Source organism: Furipterus horrens, unplaced genomic scaffold (assembly GCF_987537825.1).
Source record: "Furipterus horrens unplaced genomic scaffold, mFurHor1.1.pri manual_scaffold_2, whole genome shotgun sequence".
NCBI lineage: Eukaryota > Metazoa > Chordata > Mammalia > Chiroptera > Furipteridae > Furipterus > Furipterus horrens.
Genome location: NW_028327172.1, coordinates 45,742,829 through 45,757,719, shown reverse-complemented (window position 1 = coordinate 45,757,719; position 14,891 = coordinate 45,742,829). Strand labels below are relative to the sequence as shown.

At 39.2% G+C, this 14,891-nt stretch overlaps 1 protein-coding gene and 1 pseudogene across 2 annotated transcripts in view; both read left to right on the top strand.

The window, feature by feature from the left end:
* The window catches only part of FAM168A (family with sequence similarity 168 member A), a 175,540-nt gene that overhangs the window by 16,197 nt on the left and 144,452 nt on the right, over positions 1-14,891 (top strand). The gene's annotated exons all lie outside the window — the stretch shown is intronic.
* Positions 12,319-12,650, top strand: LOC150018457 (large ribosomal subunit protein eL33 pseudogene; annotated as a pseudogene).

The following is a 14,891-nucleotide window of genomic DNA, read 5'->3' as shown; positions in this document are numbered from 1 at the left end:
ATTTATTTTAGATTGTTAATCATCTCTTCAGAAATAGGTAATATATCTGTTTTGCCCACATTTTCCCCCTCACTAGCTATGAGACCTTAGACAAGTTATTCATTTTTTCTGTCTTTTTTTACTCTTTAAAAAGGGAAGGGCAGTAATAATAGCACATAATTTCTAGGTTGTTGCAGGAGTTGAATGAGAATTCATATAAAGAATTTATCATAGTTTTTGCGTATGTAATTAATACAGTCAAACCTCGGTTATCAAACATTTTGGTTCTCAAACAATTCAGTTCTCGATTAAGTTGTTCACGGAAAAAATGTCTTGGTTGTCTAACAAAACTTTGGGTCTCAATTACCCAACAACCCTTTCATGCTGATACCTGTATGATCAGTCACACACCTCTCAGGAGACAAAAGAGATTCAGTTATCAAACAAAGGTTGATACTTCTCAAACAGTTGTTTAGAAGAAATTAAGTTTGAGAGCTGAGGTTCCACTGTAAATGGCAGCTGTTATTCACATTATCCTTTTTGTTGTTGTTACTTTTTTAAAAGATTTTATTTTTTAGAGAGAGGGTAAGGAAGGAAGGAAGAGAGGGAGAGAATCATTGATGTGGAAGGGAAACATCGATCAGTTGCTTTTCACATGCCCCCAACTGGGGACCTGGCCCGCAACCCGGGCACATGCCCTGACTGGGAATTGAACTGGTGACTTTTTGGTTCGGAGCCCAGCGCTCAATCCACTGAGCCATAGCAGCCAGGGCCACATTATCCTTCTTGAATGAAGTGTGGGATTTAATGTGATTTTGAGCATGTGAAGAAGAAACAATGGTTTGGCTTTTAAAGCATTTTTATTAGAGAAATAAAGCACCGAGTTTAATGGTTTTTGTATTTTGGAATTTGTTTTTTTGATTGTGGTTTACTTGGTCTTCATGGCAATGAAGCTCTAATTTTGGCTGTTTGCCCAGATTTCTTGATGAATCAATGCAGATATGGTATAGCCTTTGACTCTCCAACTTTTTAAACTTTGTTGTCTAGATGAAACAGGTTGGATTGCTCTGGACACTTCATGGAGGCTGATAGTTCTTTCTAAATTAATAATGTCAGTGGATGTGAGAAACACCTCTTTCTATTTTTTTTCTAACTATATTAGTCATCACTGAGAGGATCCAATATTTTTCCATAGCACCCTGCCCCAGAACCAAAGGAGGAGTGTGTTTTTCAATTTTTTACATTAATTTATGTTGGTGGTAATATGTATATTTTTGAGGTTTATGGCTTTGATAGTACATTTTGATCAAGCTGTGAGTTATGGAGGGGAAAACCACCTAGTCACTATAAATGATCATACCTGAAAGCCTGTCTACCTTTCATCCAAGTGTCATTATAGGTACACTGTCTCCTAGATGGAAGTTAGCATGAAACTCTAGAATACTTAAAATCTTTGAGGTGAGGTCTAGATTCCTTAGTGTGGTATGTAAGGCAGTTAGGTATCCTCTCCTTAACTCCCTCCCTAGTGTCATTCCATTGTTCGTCTATCTTCCCAGCTTTCACATTTTGCTTCTACTACTAATGAAGTGTACATGCATTGACTGTGTATTTGCATTTCTCCACCTGTGCTATGCCTCTTGTTTCAGTGTCTTTGCACATGCTCCTCTCTGGGCCTGTACATCTCTTTGTAATTCTTAATTGGTCTGACTCTTACTCAGCCTGGGAATTAACCTTTTCCAGAAAAGCTTTTCTTGACTTTCCCAGGATGGGGTTGAGTGCCCCATCTCTGGGTTCCCCTGATTGTAATTGTCTGTCTATCTATTTATCTATCTATATCTATCTATCTATCTATCTATCTATCTATCTATCTATCTATCTATCTTCTCCATTTGCAGTGGGTAGGGATTGCATCTGATCATTCTTTTATTCTCAAGAGCCCATTTTTGGACCTTGCACAAAATAGGCATCAGTAAGAATAGGCATCTTGTAGAGCTAATTTATAGTTTTAGGCTGGTCTGCTAGCAGCTGTAATTTCCCATCCAGTTGCAGTTACTTTATGTTGTTCTAGGCTGAGTTTTAGTTATGGCCATTGCCTGTCCCTCCAACCCGCCTTGTGTTGTCTCCACTACCCTTCAGTGCACTCTCATGAAGCTTTCCTCTATTCTTTGCCTATTACTGGGTCAGTGGAGCTGTGTATGCAGTAGGTACTCATGTAGCTATTCAGAGTGAAATCTCACTTGGAGTGGATGAAGGTCACACAGTCACATTGGTAAATGGAGAAATTAGGATCTTATGATTGCTTCTCTAACTCTTGGTTCTTTTCTCTGCTTCCAGTTTTTTTCTTTATTAATCTTTTGGTCAGTTTTAACTTTTAGAAAACATAAAAAACATAAAATGAATGCTACAAAACCATTTTATTAATATTCTGCTTGTGCATTTGCTTTTTTGAACCTAAATACAGGATTTAACTTACGTGTTACAGTAGTGGGATGACACACTTTTAAGAAATGTGGGGTATATACATCAGTTATAAGTAAAAAAAAAGTAGAGTATTTATGACTGCCCTCTTAAGCCCTTAGTAGTTCTGACAGGTGATTTAAATCAGGGCTTCCAAAAAATATTTTGGTGGAGTCTTAGTACCAGACAAAAATAATCATTGTGTGTGTATTTATTTAGTTGACATGAGTGTCAGGCTCTGTGCTAGATAGGTTCTGATGATACATAGAGATTAGTAAGATGTGGTCTTTTTCTGAGGAGCTCCCAGGTGCAAGGGAGAAGGTATAAACAAATATATTACAATTCAGTGTGTTATAGATGCTGTAAAATAAGTAGCAGAGAGGGAGGTGTTAATACATTTTTCAGGGATGAGTTCTTGGAGGAATAGACACCTGAGCTTATTTTCTGAAAGAAGACCAAGGTCCTGTGTGTGGAAGATTCTGGATGTAGAGCCAGAAGACCTGGATTTGAACCTCAGCTCAGCCACCTACTAGGTTTCTGAATTGGAGCAAGTTGTTTAAGCACTCTGACCCTCTTTTTTTACCCCCCTGTAAAGTAAGAATAATCATGTTTATATCTACCTCTGAAAGTTGCAAGGATTTTATAAGTGTGAAAGAACTTCGTAAATGTGCTATACAAATTTTGTATTCTGGTTTTTGTTTTTATGTATTCATTAATAATAATATTTTGACAGATTGGAGCATCAGTTTTCTTACCCAAACTAGAAATAAGAGAAAAATATTGGGTATATTAGGGTATAGATGTCATTTATGGTGTGGTTAACATCATGAATTAGGGTGAAGAGTTTTTTTTTTTTTTCCCCTTGATATTCTTTATTGATTATGCTCTCACAGTTGTCCCAATTTCTTTTCCCTTTGTTCCCCTCCACCCAGTGACCTCCCTCCCTCCAGTTGTCCCCCCACCTTAGTCCTTGCCCATTGGTTGTGCATATAGTTCTTCTCAGCATCTTCCTGTCTACTCCACTCCCTCCTACTATGCATCTTAATTCCTCTACCATCTCCCTCCCTTTCCGTCCTTCCCCCTCCCTCCTGACCTTCCCCCAATATGTTCCCCATATCTATAGTTCTTTTCCCACTCTTGTTGCCTACTTAGTTTGCCTTTGTTTCGGTTCCCTAGCTTCTGTTGTTGGTTGTTGTGATACAGTTTTCATTTGAATGTTCATAGTTTTGATCCTCTTTCTCCTAAACAAGTCCCTCTAACATTTCATATAACAGTTGTTTGGCTCTGATGAACTCCTTCAGTTTTACTTGGTCCTGGAAGCATTTTCTCTACCCTTCTATTCTGAATGACAGCTACTGGATAGAGTAATTGTGGCTGTAGGTTTTTGCTTTTCATTACTTTGGATATTTTTTGCCAGTCCCTTCTTGCCTGCAGGGTTTCTTTTAAGAAATCAGCCAATAGTCTTATTGAGACCCCTTTGTACATAATTCTCTTCTCTCTTGCTGCTTTTAAGATTCTCTATCCTTAATTTTTGACATTTTGATTATAATGTGTCTTGGTGTGGTTCTCCCTGGGTCCAATTTTTTTTGAACTTTCTGTGCTTCCTGGATCTGTAATTCTATTTCGTTCCCCAAGTTAGGGAAGTTCTGCTTCATTATTTTTTCACATAATTTTTCAATTTCTAGTTCTTCTTCACCTTCTGGCAACCCTATGATTCGGATGTTGGCCTGCTTATAGCTGTCCCATAGGTTTCTGAGCCTCTCCTCATTTTCCTTACTTTTCATTTCCTCTTTCTGCGCTGGTTGACTGTTCTTTCCTATGTCCCGATTTGTTGATTTGATCCCTGGTTTTCCTTCCCTCACCACTTGTTTCATATGTGTTTTCATTCATTTCAGCAGGACTAGCCTTCATTCCTTCCCTGTCTTGTTTAAGATCTGCTGTTAGGTCTGTAAGCTTTGTTATAACCAGAGCTCTGAACTGAGCCTCAGAAAGATTATCTATCTGCAGGTCTGATAGATTATATATTTGGTGGCTGGTCAGCTGCATGATTGGGATCTCTATCATGATCCCTGCCATCCTGACAGTTTTATGTTTACCTTTGCTTCCTGGGTGGGGGCTGTCACACCTCCTATGCTAGAGGGTGCGGAGTCCCGTGCACTTGTCACTACCGGGTGACCCTTCTCACCACGCTGTGGTGCTCTGTGTTGGGGTGGGGTTCCAAGATGGATTCCTACCGTTCACTCTCCACTGAGAGACCGGGAGCCTCACCTCCATCCCCATGCCCTCCAGCCCTCACAATCTGAGGCAATAGGGGTCTGCCTTCCCCGGTGTTGGAATCACGAGCAGATGGGTTTGGTCTGCAGCTAGGGGTGCTCCCCAGGCACTTCTCGCCTCCCCTTAAATACGGGTGTCTGTGCTTAACTGCAGTCCCACCGCCATCACCGCAGCTGCCACCCCAGCACAGCTTGACCTCCCCGCCCCGGCTTCGCCCCTTCTACCTGTCCGGATGAGCATCACTTGTTTATAACTTCATACATTGGACTTCCCTGTAGCTTTATTTTCTGGAACTTCTGGTTATTTCTGATTTTGCGGTAGTTGTATTCCTTCTTAGTTGTAGAGGGAGATGATAGAGCATGTTAGTCTAGGCCTCCATCTTGGTCAGAAGTCAGGGTGAATAGTTTTAAGTCCAGAATCCATGATATTTTAGTTCCATGCTATAATGGAAGATACTGCTTAAGGTGCTTAAGGAGTGGTCTTTGAAAAAATACTGAATGTGGATCTGAGTGGTTTGGATGGCAACCCCCAAACTAGGAGGAGCTCTATGTTTTGTCTTCTGTGCAACCATTAAAGTTTATTTAACACTCAGAATTGCGTTTTCCCAGTCAGTTAAACAGAGAAAAATAATACTTTGGAGATTAAAAATAAGGGATAAATTGGGTAAAGTGCACACCACTAGCCTTAATCAGTTAAAAGTTTAATTTTTAGAATATTTAAAAACTTTTTTTCCTTTCCATACCATAGATTTCTTTAGAGAGGCTTGCTTTAAAGAATAGAGGGTACATTCTATCATTTTTACTCTACTAACACTGATAGTATTTTACTTCCTTCTTCAAGTTTCTTCAAGTAATTTTGTAAGGTGAGTGTAAATCTCAACTCTTGCACTTACTGGCTGTGTGACCTTCAAAGTTACTTAATTTTTTTATAACTTATTTTCATCTATAACATGGGGATTTAGTGGTATTTACAGTATATAGTTGTTGGGAGGATAGTTTGGCACATAGTATGATGTTGTTACCGAACAGAGTGGGATTCAGTGCCTGCTGCTGGAGACAGGCATAACACAGATTGATGAAGAAGGAAAAAGGTCTTTATTAAAAGGTCGCCCAATTTGGGGAAGCTGGGGACTCCCCAACTCCAGTCCAACGTCTTCTGCAAAACACAGAAAGAACCCAGCCACCCCCAGAACCAGAGCCAGTGTCCAGAAACCCCAGTCCATCTTATATGTCCTCCTGGGGCCCAAGGCTGTTTGTTACTCGAACTGCTCTCCGACTTCAGGCTCCCGTCCTGGAGTGCACGCTCATGGTGCAGGTGGCCACCATTGCCTCACTGCAACCTCTTCCCTCTCCTGGCCGTCCTGGGCCACTGCCAGGCCACTGCCAGGCCACTGCAACGGGTGGGGCAGGGGAGCTCTGTTTGTGGGGCTCCTGGTGCCTGAGGATGCTTGTGCCCATGGGGCCAGTGAGCACTCCGGCCCCTGCGTCTGTGCACTAATCTCACAGTGAGAAAAGGGGTGCAGTCCAGGACCTTTGTGGCACGGAGTCGCAGTGTTGTGCGGACTGCTGCCAGCGGGGCGCCGCCCAGTGCCAGCTGGCTCCCCACCAGGTGAGCGAGGGGCAGCAGAAGGGGAAAAGGCTTTGAGACTCTGGCTGCCCTTCGTTTAAATCTTCCGCCCCATAATCCTGCATGCTGTCAAAGCATCCAGCTTGCATGCCCATCCCTTCCTAGACTGACCAGTCCGCCCCTCCTCTTGTCACCATGTTAACCTCCAGAGTACATGTGTGCTTCGACCTTTTTAGCCCTGAGTTTCAACTTGACCACCTCCAGCATGTTCCCACCACTCCCTTCTCTGGGGAGCACAGGCTTTTGTTCCACTTTGGGGTCCATCCGTGCTCTCCACCGATCTCACCAGATCCCCCCTGTAACAATTCAGTAAGTGGTAGTATTGTTATTGCTAATTTCGTTTTATAAATGAGGAACTAGATAACAAATTCAGCAACCTGACTGGATTCACTTTAAAGAACCAAGGTTGGGATTCAATCCACGTTTGTGTGATATTAAACACTTTACCCCAGTGATTTTCACCCTTTTTCATCCCATGGCACATATAAAGTAATTAATAAAATTCCGGGGCACACCAAAAAATGTATTTTTTGCCTATCTGACACTAAAAAGGTATAATTTTGATTCATTCACACTGGACAGCTATTGTCATATTGGCTGCTGTCATTTTTTAAATTTGACAATCTAAGGGAAAAGAGGTCAGTGCCCCTGACCAAGCAGTCAGGTATTGTGTGTTTTAAAAATTCTTTCAGCGCACAGGTTGAAAATTGCTGCCCTATCCTTTTACCAGGCCACATTTTTGTAATCAGCATTTCATTTGTATGTAAATGTATTCTGAAGTGCTCTAGAGTGTTCAGAAATAATTTGTTATTCTTAGGTACTTAAAACTTTTCAGTGATGTTTACTAATAATTTATATAAACTCAGAACTAAATTGGTTTGAGAAAGAACTCTTCCCTGTGATCAGACACAACCGAAGGGCAGATATTCTGGGGTCCTGGTTAGTAGTTTGTAAAAAGAAAAGTCTGTTTTTTTCCTCCCTTCTTAAAACAATAAGTGACTCAAATTTAATGCAGTTGCTAAGTTTTTACATGTATACATACATCTGTGAAATCATCACCAGGATTCAGATAGTGAAATATATACACGAGCTCCCAAAAGTTTCCAGGTACCCCTCTGTAATACCTTCCTCCTGCTCTCCTTGATTCCCTGTCCAAGCGACCATTGATTTGCTTTCTATTACTAGTTTAAACAATGGTTTTGAACTCAGGTCAGGATTCAGATCCCTAGTCTGCCACTATATTAGTTCAGCAACTTGGGAGAAGTCATTTCGGCTCTCAGCCTAGTGTACTAATCTGTAAAAGACGAGTTCTATCACCCTCCCAAAGGACCATGAGGAGGATAGGAACAATGTACAGAAAGAGCCTAGCAGGATGCCTGATACAAAACAGGCCTTTAGTCCCTGGAAGTCAATATTACCAGTCCACATTTCAGTTGGTGTTCCCGAGTTCAGAGCTCCAAAATGCTTTTTATTGCTTAGATCTCATGTCCCCTCCCAGTGAATGAGCTTTAGTGTTCTTGAAACAGAAAGGCTTAGGTTTAGGCAGCTTGAACCCTTAAAGGGCTTTCTGGCACTCCTTCCTTTCCTCCTGCATGCCCAGTGTTCCACATACTATTAATTATGAACAGATGTTTCTTCATAAATAAGCAAAGAATGCCATAGCAGATTTAAAAAGTTTTTTATGCCTATGTTTAAGTCTGGCATTGTGATAAAGCTGCATGAGCAGAGCTTGTCAACATTCTGGGATTTAGTTTCCATGTTGCTTTGGGCAAATCATAAAATCTGAGCCTCAGTTCTCTCATATAAAGTCAGGGAGCTCATACCACATAATTTGTTGAGAGGATTAAAGGAGAATTTTAAAGATTGATTATATGATGAAGTTGTAGTTTGTCTGCATCATTCAAAGGTTCAGGTAGCATTTAAACTTGATATCTTAGATTTTTAAAAAGTACAGTTTTTTTTTTTTTAGGTTCTAATAGGTAGCACAAAAAAGCAAAACCAAAGGTTAAAAGTGCTTAGAATTTAAAATCAGAGAAACTTTAACTCAATCTTAATTTAATGGTTGTGTGACCTTGGGCAAATTATTTTAATTTCTCACCTGTCAGTAAGGGGTATCCAGTCTGCCTCAGAGAGTTGCTGTGAGGGTTAGAGAGAGTGTGTGCACAGTAGTTGTTAGACAGTAGTTACCCAGTGATGCTGGTTTCTTTCCTTCCATTTCCAAAATTGGCAGATTTGTGCAGTTCAGTGAGCTATCACTGAAGGGATTACTCTTGCCTTCTCCATTCCACGATGCAGTTTTGGCCCAGGATGCCTGTTAGGTAGTGTCTCAGATTTTCCATTTAGTCTGAAAATGCAGAGTTTTGTGATGCTAACAGTTATTGTAAATTTTTTTTTTTCCTAATTGGAAGAGCTAATGCTATGATTTTGTACTTTTCTCATTAGTTCTCATTGCTATAGCTGGAGGTACTTTGTATTGTGGGAGACAGGGGGCCATTTTCTTGTCTCTTCTGTTTGGGTTTATTTGGGTTGGAAAATTGTGTAATGGTTTCTTAGTGAAAAAAAGTGAATTTGCCGAGTTCAGATTCTTCCTCCTGGGTGAGCCCAGGAATGACCTACTAAGGGGAAAACAAATAGGAAAATGTGGGGATAACTGGTGAGTTCTGCTTGAAAACTTCAGGGTCTGTGAGTTTGGGGGTGGTGGAGAAGAGTCGATTCTCTGTTCTCCTCTTCCTCTCCACAGTGTTTACAGCCCAACACAAAGGGAGCCTTAAGATGGAGGTCTGCATTGTAATTTCCTAGAAATTGCTGCTTCTGGTAAACCACTCATTCAGTTTGCACCTCTTTGCTGCAGTGGATGAAACAATGGGGACAATAAAACCATTTATCTGATAGCTGTAGCCTCAGTGGGATGTTTGTTTTAATAATGGTATAATTTGCAGGACTCATAAATTGTGATTTTATTCTCATGGAAATAACTGCCCAGTGGTGTTTGGATTCTCAGATCTCCTGTTGCGGATAATTTCACTAACATTCTGGCTGACAATTCCCTTTATTCCAGACTTCATTTTAGATTGTTCAGGCTGGCTGGATAATTAGCCCAGTGCAGAGCCAATTTTCTTTAGTTTGGGGCTAGCAGGTGGTTACTAGGTAACTAGAGGATCTTCTGAACCTGGCAGAAATTCTGCATAGGGATTCAAGGCAAAATACCTGAGTTTGGTTTTGATTGTCATCTGAGATTTTATAAAAGGTTTTGTCTATCCAATGTCAAATATCTGGATGAAAATTAAAAAATTGAAGTCTTCTGAATATTTATTGTGTATAGCACCAAACATTCCATTAGTTTGGAAAATCATTTGTTTGAGTTTTTGATTTTTATCTACATGATTTTGTTGGGAATATCCACGGAAGACAAAGGATGGTAATAGCTACCTCATGCTAGACATTGCCCTAGGTGTTTTACATACATTTTCTCTAAATTTTAATTAGAACCCTGAGAAGTAGGTATTGTTTCCATTTTTCATATGGAAAAACAAATTCAGGGAAATTAGGTAACCATATTAAGGTATCTCAGCTAGCAAATGAGGGACATACTAGATTAAAGCTCATACTAGATTTTCAATTATAGTTTGAGACATTCTGAAGCTATATTAAAGTTTATATTACACTCTTAGATATTATAGCAATTGGCTCAGTAATAAATTATACATGACTTCGTACTTATTAGATGTATACAAGCTCTGTCTAGAAGGTATCCATCCAGCCATGGAATATGAAAAATAGAGACATTTATTGAAGATGATACAAAATGCAAGAGACATTTTACATAGGACCATGACGTCTCATCCCCTTCAAATAGGCACCTTGGAACCTCAGACAGTTCTCCTAGTCGCCATCAGCTGCCCTGTCATATTTTCCTGAACCTCATTGATGGTCTGAAATCTCTTCCCTTCCAAAGGTGATTTTTGTTTTGGGAAAAGCCAGAAGCCACAGGATGCCAAATTTGGGCTGTAGGGAGGCTGAGTCACCTGGGTGATTTGATGTTTTGCCAAAAACCTCTGCACGAGATGTGATGCATGAGTGGGCATGTTGTCCTGATGAAGCTGCCAGTCAGTCACCAGTTGCCCATAGCTGCAGCCCTCTGAGTCACGCAAATAGTTTCCATGGAGGAATGTTCAAGCTTAACACAAAATTTGATGCATATTAGTTGCATCAAACTCATTGCTCTAACTCACTCAGTTATTTTGAATGTGACAACCACACAGGACATATGCTTCCTCAACACTTATCACCCCCACTGACTAGTACAGTGAAGTCGTCATTGTTCATGCATGTGCATTCCAGTCCACTCTCCTTGGCTGCCAGGTTACATTGATGTTATGCAAACTGTTCTCATTGTATAAACAATGTTTGGACTTTTTCCGTACAGCCTTCATACATCTGATTATTCTTTATATCATTTAGTCTTACAGAAGTAAGGTACATGGAATATTTTGATTATCTTACCAAAGTTAAAGATGTTCCAGACATACATGGTTTTAAGAATTCTTTTAAAGGCACCAAAGCTTGGTATAGTCACAGAAAATAACCTAGACTTGGAGTTTGGGGATGGAGTTTTTAAAACCTTGACACTGCCGCTTATTGGGTGATCTTGGATAAATGTATTAACTCTCAATGGATAACCCTTCGCCCTTAGATAAGTCTTTATTTTGCACATCTGCAAAATAGGGGTATGATGCCCAATTTACAGGGATGTTAGGATTAATGTTTGTGGTAGTGCCTCATATATGCCTTGTTACATAGTGGGGGATCAATAAATGTTGATTTCCTTCCTTCTTAACTAATTCTACTAGTAGTGAATTGTTAGGATAATTTGATGCTTCTTTCATCATTGGTCATAGGATTTACTAAAAGATGGCCAACTTCTAGTGCCATTATGTTGCATTTCATGTTGATGCTGTTAAATTGACTGAGTTCTTTTTTCTCCAGGAACTTACTGACCAAGCTAGGTACTTTAAGGGACATCTAGGCAGATTGTTCATTGTTCACACCCTCACGATCAAAAAAGTGAGTGCATACAAGGAAAGGGCCTTGGATTTGTGATCATACAAACTGAGTTGAAGCTCCAGCTTTCCTCCTTAGTAGCTGAGTTTTTGGGACAACTGACTTTCTCTGGCTGAGACTTGGAATTGGAATTTTAAGAGCTGACTTCTCATCTGTTGTGAGGATCAAATGAGATAACAATTGTGAAAATGCCTTTTAAATTGAAAAATGTTAAAAAAATAGTAAATAAAAAAATGCTAAGTGTATTATCATATTATAGAGGTCCAGGTGGGTGTCTACCTTCACAGATAGAAAGCTCAATTTTTTGTAGTCATCATGTTTTGGTTATCTCTTCCCTGAAAATTTGTTCTGTTTACAGCATTTCAGTAATGCAGATGGCATTTTTCCTAAGTGAAATATCAACCGCAGTTTTTAATGTGTTTAATTATTGATGTATCTGAATGTTGCAGTGTATTGGTTAAAGATTTTTTTCATGTGAAGAAAGCCTTCTGGCTCTGAATTTTGGTACTATAACCAGTTTTATTCATTGTTTTCTTTCAAGGGGATATCGGATTTTCTTTATTACAGGTGATTGCATTATGTAATCTAGATCATTGCCTTCTCTATTGGGTATTGGGATAGAATATTTGTACAGGACAGCTTCAAAGTCTCCATTTCATTCAATTATAAGAACACTCTTATGTTTCTTCTGCCCCTTTTGTCTTGAATAAGTACAAAGGTGTTGTGATTAGGTAGGAGATGGATTTCATAGGTCCCATTCAGAACCAGTCTGAGTTACTTTATCATATTAACAATATATAATAATGTCAACTGATAGCTGCATAATTATTACTTTGTAAGCTATTTTATATTATTGAATTTTTTTTCGCCATCTTGGCACCTGCTGGGCCTGCCGGGAACAGGACTTCTACAGCTACAAATATGTCTGGGAGGCTGTGGTCCAAGGCCATTTTTGCTGGCTGTAAATGAGGTCTCTGGAACCAGAGGGAGCACACAGCTCTTCTTAAAATTGAAGGTGTTTATGCTCGAGATGAAACTGAATTCTGTCTAGGCAAGTAGATGTGCTTATGTGTACAAAGCAAAGAGCAACACAGTGACTCCTGGTGGTAAACCAAACAAAACCAGTCATTTGGGGAAAGGTAACTCATGCTTATGGAAACAGTGACCTGGTTCGTGCTAAATTCCGGAGCAACCTTCCTGCTAAGGCCATTGGACACAGAATCCGTGTAATGCTGTACCCCTTAAAGATTTAAACTTATTGAAAAGTAAATAAACAGCCCTGACTGGTGTGGCTCAGTTGGTTGGGGGTCCTCTGACAAAGTGAAGGATTCCTGGTTGGGGCACATGCTTGGGTTGTGGGGTTGGTCACTGGTCAAGATGCCAAGGGGAGCCAACTGATGGATGTTTCTCTCACATGTCAGTGGTCCTCTTCCTCTCTCCGTTCCTTCTCTAAAATAAGTAAATAAAATCATTTTTTAAAAGTGAATAAAATGGGAAAAAAATTTTTTCTTTTTACTGATCTGTTTTTTTGCACTAAACTGGTAGCTCTTTTGGGTAGGACCATGTAGTTTAAAATACAAATATATTATCTATTTTATTTGAACCTTACAACTCTGTGAAGTAGACATTATGGTATACTCATTTTATAGGTGAGAGAAAGTGAACTAATTATATAGGGTCATACATTTGTTGAGTGGCAGAATCTGGACTCCAAATCCCAGGTCTTTTGACTACAACTCCTATAATTTTCCCCTCTATCATGCTATAGCTATTGATAGAGCTACGTGTCTGTTTTCTCAGGAATGCACAATAATCTTTTTTAGATGTGGAAAATAGATTTCTTTTTGTAGACTAACTGAAGATAACAGGCAACCTTAAAAAAAAAAAAAAGTGTGCCCCTTTCTTTTTTCCCCAAATACCAGGAACAAAATTCCCTGGTAGATAGACTGTGAGAACTCCTTGAGTGTAGATTGGGTAACTAACTTGCTCTCTCTCTCTCAGTCTAGTGTTATTAAAGAGTGGTGCTAGTCTTATATCCTGTGCTTTCTCCTGATTGCTTCTTTCTTGGCCCCTATTGGATTATATTTGACAATTACAGTAACACTACAGTAGCATATAATATAGTTGAGCCAGTAAATGGTAACTGCCTTCATATGAGAGAGGGATTGCAGTTAATGCGTTTGTAGTACTTGAAAAAGTAATTTGTTGGATGTCTGGGTGAACTTAATTGTATTGGACTCAATTGCCTAGTCAGATTTTTTTGTATTTCTGTGAAGATATGACAGTGGCAAATTAGTTTTCCAGGATATTTCTTCTTAAAAGTACATGTTTTAAATAAATTGAAGTGATGCTATATTGTGATTTCTCTTTTTTTACATTGAAATATTGACATTAAAGTAATAGGAGGCTAACTCAGTAGTATTGGGTTGGTCAAAAAGTCCGTTTGTTTTTTTCTGTAAAATAAAAGACACATTTTTCATTTTCACCAAAAACTTTACTGATTTGGATATTTCGAGTATGTTGGCTATCTCCCATGTGGTAGACCGTTGATTGTTCTCAATTAGTGTCTCAATTTGATCACTATCAACTTCAACTGGTCTACATGACTGTGGAGCATCGTCCAGCAAGAAATCTCCAGCACAGAACTTTGTAAACCGCTTTTGACATGTTCGATTAGTCACAGCACCTTCTCCATACACTGCACAAATGTTTTCGTGCATTTGTTGCACTTTTAACTTTCTTGAAATAATAAAGCATAATATGTCAAAAATGTTGTGTATCATCTCCCATCGTCAATATTAAAATGACTACACAAAAATTCACCAATTTTGATTTTTTAAAAATGCACACTGATACGACAGCTATCACAATACAGTCTAGCAAAATTGTTTGAAATGAACTGAAAGGCAAATGTTACTAGAGCCATCTTATGGAGAAAAACCAAATGAACTTTTTGGCCAACTCAATATATCATTAGAAGATTAAAAAAACTTTGGAACTTAGTGTATCTGGAAGAGATCATGATATGCTTTATTCTCACCCTTTCCTATGTTACAGATAAGGAATTGGAAGCCGAGGGAAATCAATTGATTTGTTCAAGTTCATGTGGTTTGAAAATGGGAAAATTTGGGACTGGAACCTAGGTTTCTCTGTTTTTGCTACCACTTTCTTTTGCAAACTATTTTTTTTTCCTTTGGCAATTCTGAAGCCAGATATTGATCAAAAGGGGTATCACATGGCCAAAGCCACAAACTAAAGTGTTTTGTCTCATCTGTCCTGCAAATAAATTAGATAGATGAAAGAAAAAAATGGAAGGAGGAAAAAAAGAAAAAAAAGAAATTGTGGCTTTTGATAGGAGCACCCTAATAGTAAACAGATCAAGGAGCTAGTTCCATTGATAGCTTTCTTCCAAGTCCTTGAGAAGAAGCCAGCTTTGCTTCATTTAGCTTCTAGGCAATATATGCAAATACAGTCATACTTGTAGCCTGTTTAGT